Here is a 12,425-nt window from a genome sequence, read left to right as displayed (position 1 = left end):
CAGGAGCAAGGAAGACTGCTTCTTAATTAGAGACTGGACCCACTCCTCTCCAAGGCTTTCCACATACTACGCCAACCACCACACTATTTAATTCAATAATAGGATCCAACAAAAATATAAGAACTAGAGATTTGGTAAAGGATTTCACAACCAAATTGGAATTATCTCATGAAGACAAATTTCTCTGTGTGTTGGGGATGTGGGTAGTGTAGGAGATACAGAGGGGACAGGAACAGCTTTCCCTGACTTTGCCAATTCTGCCATAATCCTAACCCCAATAATGAAGGAAGGTCATTCCAATTTGGGCATGTGACAATTTATTCAATAAATGTTTGCTGAATGCCAATGCCACACAGCGGACTGGTTGCTGGGGATATAACGGTGAAAAAAATCACCGCCCTCATAGAACTGCCAGGTCAGTGAAGGAGACAATCAAAATACTACATAAACATATCATAAACCATGATAAAGGGTTATGAGGGAAAAACGTTGGGTGCTAGGAACATGTAGAATAGAGGGGCCTGATAGGACCTGAGGGTTCTTAGAAGATTATTCTAGGGACTTCAGGGTTCTTTTACTTCAGCACCCCATCTTCCTTCACTTTCCCATTGTCCCTACTTGATTGCTTCCTGTAGATAATATTTACTGGGGGTTTTTCCTATGTAGAGAGGGTAATGCTAAGTTCTTCATATGTATGGTCTCAACTGATACATATAGCAAACTTAAAATTCAGTACTTTAAGACAAAAAGACCTGTTGACAAAAATCGAACCACACTTTGTAATGAGAACTATATACAATTCATAACATGAATTAAGACTCTACTGGCTGCAGGTAACAAAAATCCATATCAAACTTTCAAAAGGGGGGAAAAAAAAAGGGAAGCCCTGTCCATGTAAATAAAATGCCCAGAGTTAGACCAGCTTAAGGCATGGTTAGATCCACATGCTCAAAGAATGTCATCTAGTGTCCATCTCTCTCCATCTCAGAGCTCAGCTTTCATATGTTAGCTTCAACACTTCAACACTCCCCCGGGTGGAAAGGCAATCACCAGCGGCCTCAGGGTTGTGTACATACTACAAGCTTGGCAAGCCAGTTGAAAAAGAAATGAGAATTCACCTCTTAATAGTTCCAACAAAAGTCCAGAGTCTTGACTGGCCTGGATTTGAGACCATGCCCGCACCAACTGCTGTTCTCTGATTGGCATAGTCATGTGTCCGCCATTTAGAGCCAAGAGATGGACTCGACATCACCAGAATCCAGTCTGAGAATAGAGAAGGAGGTGGTCCCTCAAAGGAAAACCAAGGTAAATACCAAGGTACTTTGCCCTCAAAACGGAGAATGCATTCTGGGCAGTCAAAGCCCACTGATTTCTACTGTTCTCAAACTTTGGAATTACAGTGTATGTTATGACTATATCAATAGGTTTTTTCCCCTAGGAATGAGCAAGAGCGTTTATACAGTGTGGCACTGGCTGGATTTGCCCTTGTCCTACTATAGCAGCTCAGGGACCTTGGTTTCTTGTTTTAGGGTCTGTGTAAATTATAGGGAGGGAAGGGAATGACAAGCCCTCTGTTGGAAAGTTTTGCTTCCCATTTAGAGTCTGAATTGGAAATGGCTTTCATTGGGCAGAAAGAGGGATATCAAGATGTTTCTGGAGCATCCAACAAATAAGCCTCCATAAGACAGATCTCGGGGGTTGGGGGCAGGAATCACTGTCAAACATTCTATGAGCTACACAGCACTATCACAATCAGATGTCAGCTGCAACACAACCCTATCCTTGGGCATTTTTTAGAAGCTGCCTGGATCACCCATCCCAAATTCTTTGCGAAGTCAATGACCTTTCCACAATTTCTACAAATTCCGAGCAGCTAATGCCTTAACAGTCCCTTCTGTGTCTGACTCCAGCTCCTTCTGGATTTGTGATCTCACTCACTTTTCACCTTCCCTTTGCTCTGAGTTGTCCCAGATGTGGGACTTGGCTCCCTTTTGACATGCTTTACCAAAAAGAAAAAATACACATATACAAACTTCTCAAAACATTGTGTGTTCATCAGACTTTTCTGAAGTAATAAAGAGACAGAGGAGTTTTATATCACCATGCTGCATGGCACCTTCACCCTCTCCAGACACTTCTCACATGTGGGAGGGGTCTCTCCTTCCCTAGGGAAACTAAGTTCCCTTTATATTATTAAGAGCAACTTAGCTCTCCATCCTCGTTCCTCTGATGTCCAATGACCCATAGCTAGAGTCAGCCCCAGTGAACCACCCAGTCCAGGTTCCACCTTTGACTAGCACTGAGGTACAAAAAGTTTTGAACTTTCACTCTCTTACTACCATCATTCTGCAGTGATGAAGCAAATGGAATGATTCTTTCACTACAAGTATGAATTATGCCACCCCTCTTTAGAACAGAACTAGCTGCAGTCAGTTTTTATTTTAAATAATTTTCTACAGGCATACCTCCGAGACATTGCAGTTTGGTTCTAGACCACCCTAACAAAGCAAGTATCACAACAAAACAAGTCACACAAACTTTTTGGTTTCACAGTGCCTGTAAAAGTTATATTTACATTATACTGTAGTCTAGTAAAGTATACAATAGTATTATGTCTAAAAAACAATGTACAGGGTGGCTCCATAGTGTAGTAGTTAACACGTCTGCTTTACACGCAGAAAGTTCTGGGTTCGCGCTCCAGGTGGAGCCACGGACCATATCCCAGGTGCGCCAGGCCCCAGGTGTGCCAGGCTTCCCCTGAGTGCACCGGGGGTGCCAGGCCCCGGGGGCACCAGGCCCTGGGTGCATGCCGTGAGCATGTGGGAGGAGACACCCTGCCTTCAGAGATCCAGTTCTTAAGGGGCAACAGCAACAACCATAGGTCAGGGGTGGAAGTGGGGTGGGCGGAATTAAAGAGGGGAAAAATATAAAATAAAAATAAAAAACAATGTACATATCTTAATTTAAAAATATTGCTAAAAATGCTAACCGTCATCTGAGCCTTCAACGAGTCATAATCTTTTTGCTGGTGAAGGATCTTGCCTCAGTATTGATGAAAACACAATTATCTGCAAAACACAATAAAGCGAAGCACAATAAAATGAAGTATGCCTGTATAACTCAATTTAAACTCTCCAGCTCAAAGAAAAGCCTGTGTTACAAAAGTCCAAAACAATTCACACACACCTAGACTGGGGTCCACTGACACTGAGAATATGATTAAGGAAAACAGTGTTTCTTTCCCAAAGGTGTTACCTGTCTTTCAAAGACAAAGGTGTTTATGTCCTTGTGACACCCTGTGATGAAATTCCTGTTGTTTCCAGCCTGGAGTTCTGGAGCCTCAAACCCCAGCAAAATAGGCAAAACTTAGCTTCAAGGACTCCTTTCATCTAGGTTGGTGGGGGCCTGAAACCAAGTTTAAAACAGCTGAGAGGCTTCACCAAAGGAAAGGCAAGAACAAATGCAAGGAGCAGGCTTCCTCTCAAACCCTAGGCTAGCTCTAAGCCTTGCCTTCCTGGACCACTGAAGCAATTCCCTTCCCTTTGTAAGGGGAAAGAGAAAGCAAAGCCTCCCAAGCAGAGGAGGCCCCAGCCCCTCTCACTGCATCAGAAATGGAAGGCAGAGAGGCTCTGCAAGGCTGTGGATAATAACAAAAGGAGCAAATCCTAAGAAGGGAGAATTCTGAGTCCTGAATTCCTTTGGTCATCATACCAAAAAGTCCAACAGCAGGCGCTATGGCCCAGTAGCCTCCCTCAGGAATCCTTTTAGTTCCTGGGGAGGGAGGGGCAGCAAGAGGTCACTAAATTCCTCTTAGAGGTTAAGATTTATAATACCAAATTAAACAAATAAAGAGAGTAAAAAGATGAAGATGGAGAATAAATCTTTTATCTTACATAAACATAAGACGAAAGCTGTCATGTCATTCATTACTATCATAATTAGAAGAATATAGCCTTAAATATTTTTTAACCTAAATGAACTCTATAAAAAAACTTAAAACAGGGTGAATACATTCCAAATCAAATTTTAAAAATATTTTTAAAAAATAAATGGGAACATTCTATTCATATTGCTCTGCACTTGCTTTTCTCACTGATACAGAAACCTACTTCAATGTTTTCATGGCCACATAGTATTTCAGTCCCCCTACTCATGGATATTTACCAATGCAGTGAACATTCTTGTCCACAGAACCCCATGCTCAAGGATGAGCATTTCTTTAGATGAAATTCCAGTTTGTCCTGCCTATTTGTATTCTTTGCTCATTTACTATGGGGTTTGTTGTCTTTTCCGTATTGAATTATAAGAACCTTTTACAGATTATGAGTATTAATCCACTATCTTTTACATATATTCCAAAAATTTTCTCCCGGCCTGTTATCTTCCAACTTTGTGTATGATTAACTTGAGCCAGACAAGTTTCTCATTTGTAAGTGGCAAAACCAATCACAAACAATTTAGAAAGTACCCCGAGTTCTGAGCCACATAGCCTCTTCTGCTGGGGGCCACACAACTTTGCTTAGGTTTCTGTGGTGAATGGCTGATTAGGCAATCATTTTCTGAGCTGTTCACATCTGGTTTTATAGCAAGGCTGGTGGTATAAATGGATCAAATTAAAAAGGAGCTAAAAGAACTGTGAAGATTTTGTGTGTTTTCAGCTATGTGGAGGCTTTTTTCTCAAATGTTTAGAGTCATGTACTAACAATGCCAAAGGAATCCTGAACCACTGAAAATCCAAAAACATCTTTATAAATAATCTATTTCCAGACTCTTTCAAACCATGTGGGCTTTAGGGCATTATTTGCTGTCACCATGCACAGAGGGAAAAACAATTCCAGACCCCACAGAAACAGAAAGGCTCAAGAGTCCACTGACTCCTAGAGTTTTAAGCGAGAAACCTTTACAAAGTTTCCCTCTACCCTCTCTCAAAAGATTAACACTGCCCCAACCTGATCCTGAACAGCTCAAAACACCCTAGTGGCCAAATAGGATTTTGCCTGCAAGAGTTTAGTCCCTGCAAACTCTGGGTAAAGGTCCAATACTTTGTGGAGGTCCTTCCACTTGACCAGAACTCCCCTCCCCACCTCCCCCAACTACTAAAACTCTGTGGTATTTAGGAATGCAGGCCTAAAAGATAATTCTGGCCTCTTTCCCCCTAGCTGAAACCTGACACTCCTTGAGGAACTTGATTTCTGGGTACTGAAGGTTCTGCCATAAAATCATTTGTCAGTACCCAGATGTACCAAGAAGAGAAACGATCTGTCTCATTGCTGCTTCAAAGCCATTATTCCTACCCATTCCTATCTATTCCTATCCTATAATCTTTCCTTTGCTGAGGCTGGTACCAAGCAACTATACTCCTCATTGCTACCAACTACTAACCTCTTAGTCTTCAAGGACTTTGGAACCTTGATCAGTCTCCCTTTCCACTCCAAGTCAGACCCTTTGCTTGGTCATGACCTCATACATTTCTACCTCTCCTTGTCTTTAGTTCTACAGCTTCTGTCCTTCAACAGCATTGAGACTTCCAGTCCCTTGATATCCATTCACCATTGTATTGCTGCCTATCAGTCCTCTCCTTCACTCACTTCTCTCTAGCCAACTAGACAATAATCACTCTGCTACCAATATCTTACACTCCCCTCACGAGTCTACCATTTGTCCAATAAAAACACAGCTATTTGAAATTCGTCTCCAATATCAGTTGGGTCTTCAGCACCACTCAGCTATCTTCCTACATGTCCTCAGAATACTGCCATTGGCACAACAGTTTTTAAAAACCATGCCACTGCCCCCACTATCCCTGCTCTTAACCTCAGCTTCTTCTGCCTAGAGAAAACAAAACCCAACAGAAACTCCAACTTTTTCTTTCCAAAATCTTACCAAATCCCTCTGCCCCATCATATCCCTTGCCCCCAACAAATGAGACTTAAAAGTGTTCAACAGAGTGCTAGCAAAAGGTAGAAAAGCAATAAATGGTGTTAAGTGGTGGTGGTGATAGAGTTAACCTCACTGGTAGCCTAGCCCTTTGTTCAGTTCAAGTTTAATCTCTGTACTGGTGCTCAGGATACCGTAGACCCTTCTCCCCAAATACCTTAACAATTTGTATTTTTCTTTCAATCTTCAACTTCTCCCTCTCTACTAGCTCTTTCTCCACAACACAGGGACATATTCAGGTCTCAAAAAATAAATAACCCTCCCTAGATCCTGTGTCTCCCCTTCACTAACTCTCCTCACTTCACAGACAAGCTTCATGAAAGAGTGGCCTCCCTGACTGGGTCCGCACCCTCACTCCATTCACTAGCTGCAGAGGTACTGCCTAGTAGAAGAGAGTGGACTGGACTTTTTTTACCAAAGGTCTGCTGTTTGGAAAATTTCTTTAGAGGTTAGCAAAGAAGCAGAGTGAAAAGAAATACATTGTATTACTATTAACTCTGAGTTTTAAATATATGAATGAGAATAATTTTTAATAATAGGAATGAAAATATTTTCATTTGTATCAACATTACCTCTGACTAGAGTATAAGTTAGATGTTTAAATGTTCTTTAAAACAAGGAAATTTGTGTTCATATAACTTCCCTGATTCTCTAGATCCAAAAGCTAAAAACAATCTCTCCTCTGAGTTCTCAGTTAGTCTATACCTGTCATACCCTATCAATTTACCTCAAGTTATCACAGAACTCTCTGCAGTTAATAAATATTTGATAAATGAATAAACTGATTTTACAAGCACTTATTATAGTTTAGATAATTCTAATTACAAATCAATCTAATTGATTACTTATATCAGGTCCCTTGAAGAACCTCCACTGACATTTTGCTAATTTAATATTAGTCTTTTTTTACACATTGAATTTAATAAAGTTGCATTCAGTCATTCACATCCAGTAATTTAGGTTTTCACTTATTTAAATATGCCTCGCAAATTCTCAAATACTGAGGTATTACCATGTCTTTTGGGTATAGTCTGAAAGGACTAAGGTAAAAGTCAGTGAGGCAGGAATTACCCAATCAGAGATGTAAGCAGGGCATTCTGGGGAAAGGAATGCATTTTTCCCCTCCCTCGCCTGAAAAATATCCCAAGAAATGCTCCTTCAGGAAGGATGGAGACTTCCTCTAATGCAGTGCTCTCCTCTGCTTCAATTCCTTTCACATAATCTGATTGTCGGCTCCTCAGTACAGGTATGTCTTTGCCCTTGCTAGACCTCCTGAAGTTTACTCTTTTCTAAAACAAGGATGTTTTCCTAAAAAGTCGCAAAAGTTTTTTCTGATGCAAATAACTACACATTATTATTAGCATGAAAATCAAATTTTATTTTGAAAAGCAGGTTCAATGCTTACAAAAACCTGGTGGTAAATCTTTTTGTGATATGAAGAATCTCCATGTCCCCAACCACTCCCAATGTAACTGGCAAATCAACTATATGAGACCAATAATTCTCCTAAAGCAGGACATGGAGATTGGTGTCAGGAGCTTTCTCCAAAGAATTGACATTCCTGCCCCTGCAGTCCCCCTGAAGAAGTCGGTCCTTAACCCGTACCTAGGCAGAATTATGGACTTGAAGGACTGTGCTAAGAGTAAAAAGGTGGCTGGAATGCATGCCAGGAAACACAGGCAGGGCTAGGTGACAGGTCCCAGTCCCTCTGGAGCCAGATCCAGAACCTCCCAGTTTTCTTTAGCCTCATTGAGGATATAATTTCTAGTAGGGCTAAAAATCGCCAATGGCATAAAACCAAAGGGCAGGGCCAGGCTGGGTAAGCAAAACCAGTGATGAACAAGAGAGGCTCCTGATTTAGAATCCAGTGAGGAGGAAGGGTGGTAGAGAGCCTCCTCCAGGGGACTTAGAAAGTAGCTGCCCTCTATGGGTAATATCCCGGTTGCCAATAGGAAGGAAATTTCCTACCTACAGAAAGCCTCCTCCTTTGCTCCAGAGTTTCTCAACAGCCTGATCTTTTTAGAAGGAAAGAGCAAGTGACTGGGATTCAACTGACACCAGCTTATTGGTTTTGAAAATGTCCGTTCTCTGTGGAGTTGCCAGCTCAGAGTAGAAATTCCCATGGTGTCTCCATTTCCTCTCTGCCCGCCCTCCCCCACCACCACTATAAAATCCAAAGTAAAGACTTGTCCCCAAACCACCCAGCCAAGCTGTAGTGTGAGGCTATGGGAAGACAGTTCCACACAGCTCAATATGCCTCAGAGAGAAAGACTCATTCAGTCCTTCACTCACTCACCCACTCACTCGCTCACTCATTCATTCATTCAACCACTGCCCACTATGCTCCAAGCACTGGGTTACAAGGATGCCTTGGCAAGATTCTTAGTGGACATCAGTCTAGAAATTGCCGGAGAACCTATTTAAAGTGGATCCTCCCTGTTAATTCAGAACTTCTGACAGGAAAAAAGCTGCTTTTTGTGTTTATGCTATCAGAATGGGTTAGCTAAATAATTTAAACTCACAAATATAATAGTTGGAAAACTGAAGTGACTTAAGAGACTTTTGATTTTTTTACTCATTAAAGTGGATCCTCTTAGGGTCCCTACCAGAGAGCATATACATGAGTTACCATGTGATTCTAAAAGTAAACAAACCTAATGAATTTGTAAAAAAAATTATTTCCATGTAATTAATTCAGACAAGTCCTTCCCTCATGGGTCAAAGTCAATATACTTTTACTGTATTACTTTCAAAAGAACGAAGCCAGAATTCAATAAACCACTAAGCTAGCATATTAACTCTGCTATAACCAAACTGACCAACCTGACTTCCAAAATATCTCATGCTATTTATGAACAGATTAGGATTTTTTTTTTTCCCCATGAATTCAATGGAAATCCAACATTCTCTAGTTCAGATGAATGTCAGGGCCTACGAGGGCCAGGGGACAAGGCAGTGACTATGAGTGACATAGTGTTTTCCTGGCCCTCTTCTTCCTCCAACCACTTAACTGTGGGTACCTCTAGCTCCAGGCTGCAATTTTTGCTTTAGTCTTCCCATCCTTACAAAATTCATCTTTAGGAGATGAAGAGTAAAGAACTGAGAAATGTAGTTTGAGGCCTGAATACTTGTTTCAGTCCAAATTCTACTCTCTAATTGAGCTTTGGCATCTCTACAAAAGGAGAAAAATAACAATACATAACATACAGGATTGTTAGCTAAGTCGCTGCATATAATGGCCTTTTAAATGATAGAGTGATTTTTAAACAATATTGTGACTATCATTTTATTATGATGATTAGTGCCCACTTCTACATCTTTTTAAGCTCTACTCTCAGTTCCAACTGAGAACACTATAACACACTCTTCTCCAGGGTCCATTAAGACTGCTGCTGACAGGAAAGGGAAAACCAAGATATGACCACCCTCCCTCAAGCATGTCAAGGGTGTCAGATCTAGAGAATCCCCACTTTCACCTATTTCCTCTAGTTTAGAAGTACTTTTTTCTCTAAATAGGAATCCCCAGCCTACGAAACATTTCCTTTTGAGTGTATTTCTGGTCCTTCAAATTAACTCCAAGAAACAAATTTGTACCCTCCTTCTAGAAGAGTTGTTCTCCTTTCCAATTACCCCTTTTCTGTCATGGCAAGTAATTTTCCAACTTCACAGGGTAGACAAATACCTTGGCATTACCAGTAACTTGCTACTCTTTTTATCCTCTTCCTGACAGACTATCAGATCAGTGTTTCCTTCCATGGAATGTCCCTCATATTGGTCCTTTTCGTTATAATCCCACTGCCTACCCCAGCTTATGCCTCATTAGTTCACGCCCAGTCTGCCACTATGGTTTCCTAACTCATTTCTCTAACCTCATTTTTCACTTCATTCATTTCATACATTCGCACCATAAAACCTTCCCTGAACACTGCTTTTATCACCACTATTCATTACCTAGTCCACATAGGTAAAATAACTGTGCCTGGTTTTGGCCCACCCATAACCTCAAGTCAGAGTCTATTTCCTATTTTTTTAAGTGGCATAGATTTTTTTTATAAATCAGAAAAGATAATTTCTGTTAATGTGTTGTATGAATTTTTAAATATATACACATAGCTATAGCCATATTTACTTCAAATGAAACAGATTCATATGCTATTTTTTCATGTATATACTGAATATGCTACCTTTCATGTCAATAATTATTGATCTATTTCATTTACCATTGTATGAACATACAATTTATCTGACCAATCCCCTATCAATGGCCCTTTTGATTGCTTTATAAACCCTGTAGTAACAAATATCCTCATACATTTATCTCTCTGTATGCTTTCCCTTGGGATAAATACCTAGAAGTCAAATTGCTGGTTTAAGAGCATGTGCACTTTAAAATTGATACATATTTCCAAAATGAACTTCAGAGAGACTGTATTAATTTATATTCTCAGCAACACAGTATGAGTTCCTGTTTCTTCAAGCCCAATTTATTCACCAGCAATAAATATTTTTTTTTAACATCTTTCAGTCAGACACTTAAAAAATGATATCTCATTTGTTTGTTTTCTGGATTAAAATGAAACAGCCTTCTTCTATAAGCTTTATTGGTCATTTGTATTTATTCTTCTATGACTTTGACCCATTTTCTTTTGCTTTTTGTTTTCCTATTGATTTGAAAACTTTTCTGCACATTAGAGACATGTTGAAAACTCTTTGTAACCAGTTTGTCATCTACTTTTTATTTTGTATGCGATGTTTATTGTAATTTTTTTTTTAGATAATCCATCACTTTTTCCTTTATACTTTCTGCTTTTGATGCCATACTAAAAAACTATTTTCTAGTATACTTATTACTTTAGTTTTTAATGTAAAAAATTTCTTTTAATCCATCTAGAATTTATTTTGCTAGAAAGTGACAGAAATTTATTCATATATTTATTTACTTATTTAGTTTTTACGCCTACAGCACCTGGTCTGCCTAGTGGTCTCCCATCCAAGTACTAACCAAGTCTGACCCTGCTTAGCTTCCAAGATCAGGTGGGATCAAGCTTGTTCAGGGTGGCATGGCCATAGACAGAAACTTATTTTTAATGGTTATACATTTATCCTAAACCCTATTCTTTCCCACTGAAATGTAGGTCCATTTCTGGGCTTTCTAATCTATTCTGAGCTCTATTCTGCTCCCCAACAAGAATTCTTCTTTCCAGTTGGACTAGTTTTTTCATTGCCCACAATAGGTTTCATGTAGGTTGCTACCTATATTCACATTATTGCTCTTGCCTGGAACATCCTCTTACCTTCTCCTCTACAGATGCTTCAAAGCAAAACCATTCCTGGGGTAAGAAGAAGTAAATCCTATCTAAAATAAGAAATGCTTTCAAAAGAGGAAAGATAATGTAAAAGAACATATCAGAGGTTCTACAAATCCTTGTGCAGTTAAAGTAGGTGAGCTTTTTAATTCAGTAGAGCCCTTCAGTGGGCTATGGACATACAGAGGTGAGTTACGGAGGGAAAGTTAAGAGTTCAATTGCTTTGCATAATAGAGTAAGAATTATCTGGAGTGCTTAATGATAACAGAGTAAGGAAGGTTTGCAGAGGAGAAAAAGGTTATAAGAGACCAAGGCCACATACCTGGGTGATATGAACAGTGCTAAATTCCTAATGGCAAGGTAGGCAAAAGGGCTTTAAGGGACAGGAAAAGCCAGTATTAGAATTCAAGTTGCTTGCCTTGCTACAACTGAAGGAAGGAAAGGAAAAAAGAAATCACTCACCCACATCCTACACATCTTACATTATACTCAGAGCGATTAAATTTCTGGTGGGGTCATAATATAAGATAGTGATGCAGAAACAAGTTAACTAAAGACCCTGGATGGTGATGCTCCTAAGTTAAGGAACAGAGGAGGAGGAACAGGAAGGAATAGAGGAATAGGGAGAAGAGGATGGGTTGGTGAAGAATATAATTTGGCTTTGGATATGTTGAGCTCAAAATGCTTAACAGGCATCCAGGTTATGATGTCAATAGTGTCTGTACATTGTGAGGCAGGAACTCAGAAGAGAAATTTAGGTTGGAGATAGAGACTTGAGAATTTCTGACATATCAGTGGTAGCTAAAACCATAAGCAAAGATGACATGAAGAATAGTATACAGAGGGAAGAAAGAACAGAGCTAAGAACAAAATCTTAGAAAATGTCTTTATGTAGAGAGGCTGTTAGGAAAAGACTAGTAGAGGAAAACAAGCCTTCTGAAGTTATAGGCTAACTAATACTTATAAATACCTATAGACTGACCAAATATTTGACTGGGTCTATTTAAGATGTCTAAATGCCCACTTCAAGCCCTCTTTCCACCGCCCTGTAAGTTAGCTCACTCCTTGATCTTCACAGTTAAAACCATGGTCTTTCAGAGGAGTGGCAGAGATGGACATGTGCCATAAGCCAAGGCCCCTAGGGTGGGACCTGTGGGTAGAGCATGCTACCTGTTGGATGTT

General features: G+C 40.0%; 1 long non-coding RNA gene and 1 pseudogene across 24 annotated transcripts in view; both read right to left on the bottom strand.

Annotated features, from left to right (window-relative positions):
- LOC102889557 overlaps nt 1-12,425 on the bottom strand; it is a 113,059-nt gene that overhangs the window by 42,476 nt on the left and 58,158 nt on the right. For 22 of the 24 annotated variants that reach the window (XR_003045641.1, XR_003045638.1, XR_001516671.2 and 19 more), the window contains one exon: nt 2,990-3,068. The exons of 1 other annotated variant lie outside the window; for it this stretch is intronic. This is a non-coding gene — a long non-coding RNA (uncharacterized LOC102889557). Of the gene's footprint in view, nt 1-199; nt 1,264-2,989; nt 3,069-12,425 lie in introns of those variants that run through there. One more of the 24 variants, XR_003045645.1, reaches the window with a different exon arrangement.
- LOC112478074 lies at nt 10,892-11,009 on the bottom strand (annotated as a pseudogene).

Source organism: Pteropus alecto, unplaced genomic scaffold (genome assembly GCF_000325575.1).
Source record: "Pteropus alecto unplaced genomic scaffold, ASM32557v1 scaffold131, whole genome shotgun sequence".
NCBI classification, from domain to species: domain Eukaryota; kingdom Metazoa; phylum Chordata; class Mammalia; order Chiroptera; family Pteropodidae; genus Pteropus; species Pteropus alecto.
Note: the sequence above shows the minus strand (reverse complement) of the source record. Positions and strands in the feature narration are given on the sequence as shown.